The sequence below is a fragment of the Bison bison genome, unplaced genomic scaffold, assembly GCF_000754665.1.
Source record: "Bison bison bison isolate TAMUID 2011002044 unplaced genomic scaffold, Bison_UMD1.0 scf7180017864468, whole genome shotgun sequence".
In the NCBI taxonomy this organism is placed as follows: domain Eukaryota; kingdom Metazoa; phylum Chordata; class Mammalia; order Artiodactyla; family Bovidae; genus Bison; species Bison bison.
Window position 1 is genome coordinate 1,943,393 of NW_011495029.1, and position 2,327 is coordinate 1,945,719.

Here is a 2,327-nt window from a genome sequence, read left to right on the forward strand (position 1 = left end):
CATCTATTTCCCATGAAGTGATGGGACCAGATGCCATGACCTTCATTTTCTGAATGTTGAGCTTTAAGCCAACTTTTTCACTCTCCTCTTTCACTTTCATCAAGAGGCTTTTTAGTTCCTCTTCACTTTCTGCCATAAGGGTGGTGTCATATGCATATCTGAGGTTATTGATACTTCTCCTGGCAATCTGGATTCCAGCTTGTGCTTCTTCCAGCCCAGCATTTCTCATGATGTACTCTGCATATAAGTTAAATAAACAGGGTGACAATATACAGCCTTGACATACTCCTTTTCCTATTTGGAACCAGTCTGTTGTTCCATGTCCAGCTCTAACTGTTGCTTCCTGATGTGCATATAGGTTTTTCAGGAGGCAGATCAGGTGGTCTGGTATTCCCATCTCTTTCAGAATTTTCCACAGGTTATTGTGATCCACACAGTCAAAGGCTTTGGCATAGTCAACAAAGCAAACAATAGATGTTTTTCTAGAACTCTCTTGCTTTTTTGATGATCCAGCGGATGTTGGCAATTTGATCTCTGGTTCCTCTGCCTTTTCTAAAACCAGCTTGAACATCTGGAAGTTCGTGGTTCACATATTGTTGAAGCCTGGCTTGGAGAATTTTAAGCATTACTATACTAGCATGTGAGGTGAGTGCAATTGTGCAGGAGTTTGAGCATTCTTTGGCATTGCCTTTCTTTGGGATTGGAATGAAAACTGACCTTTTCCAGTCCTGTGGCCACTGCTGAGTTTTCCAAATTTGCTGGCATATTGAGTGCAGCACTTCCACAGCATCATCTTTTAGGATTTGAAATAGCTCTACTGGAATTCCATCACCTCCACTAGCTTTGTTTGTAGTGATGCTTTCTAAGGCCCACTTGACTTCACATTCCAGGATGTCTGGCTCTAGGTGAGTGATCACACCATCGTGATTATCTTGGTCATGAAGATCTTTTTTGTACACTTCGTGTATTCTTGCCACCTCTTGTTAATATCTTCTGCTTCTGTTAGGTCCATACCATTTCTGTTCTTTATTGAGCCCATCTTTACATGAAATTTTCCCTTGGTATCTCTAATTTTCTTGAAGAGATCTCTAGTCTTTCCCATTCTGTTGTTTTCCTCTATTTCTTTGGATTGATCACTGAGGAAGGCTTTCTTATCTCTCCTTGCTATTCCTTAGAATTCTGCATTCAGATGCTTATATTTTTCCTTTTCTCCTTTGCTTTTCGCATCTCTTCTTTTCAGTTATTTGTAAGGTCTCCTCACAATGAGGTATCATCTAACACTTGTCAGAATGGCCATCATCAAAAAGTTACAAACAACAAGGCTGAAAAGGGTATAGGGAAAAGGGAACCCTCTTACATTGTTGGTGGAAACGTAGACTAGTACAACCACTATGGAAAAAAGTGTGGAGATTCCTTTAAAAATCTGGGAATAGAACTGCCATACAACCCAGCATTCCCATTGCTGGGCATATACTCTGAAGAAACCAGAATTTAAAGAGACACACATACCCTAATATTCATTGTATCACTATTTACAATAGCTAGGACATGGAAGCAACCTAGATGTTCATCAGCAGATGAATGGATAAAGAAGTTGTGGTACCTATACACAATGGACTATTACTTAGCTATATAAAGGAACTTGTCTGAGTCAGTTCTGATGAGGTGGAATAACCTGGAGCCTGTTATACAGAATGAAATAAGCCAGAAATAGAAGGACAAATACTGTATATTGACACATATATGTGGAATTTAGAAAGATGGTACTGACAATCCTACATGTAGGGCAGCAAAGGAGACACAGATGTAAAGAACAGACTTTTGGACTCAGTGGGAGAAGGTGAGGATGGGATGATATGAGAAAGTAGCATTGAAACATGTACATTACCATATGTAAGCTAGATGACCAGTACAAGTTTGATCCATAAAGCAGGGCACCCAAAGTCAGGGTTCTGGGACAACCCAGAGGAATATGATGGGGAGGGAAGTAGGGGGGTTTCAGGATTGGGGGAACACATGTATACCTGTGGCAAATTCATGTTGATGTATGCCAAAAATCAGCACAATATTGTAAAGTAATTATCTTGCAATTAAAACAAATAAATTAATTTCTTAAAAAAGAATTATATTTGAGAACACAAACAGGTCACCTAAGCACACAACTTCTAGAGGCATTGATCACACTCACATGAACATAACCCCTTAAATTAGTGAATAACAAGGGAGAAGTATATTGAAAGCTATAGAGGTACCTTAACTAGAAAAAGTAATTACAAGCTAGAGTCAAGAATTAGGGAGATTCTTTTTTTTTTTTTTTTAATAGTGGA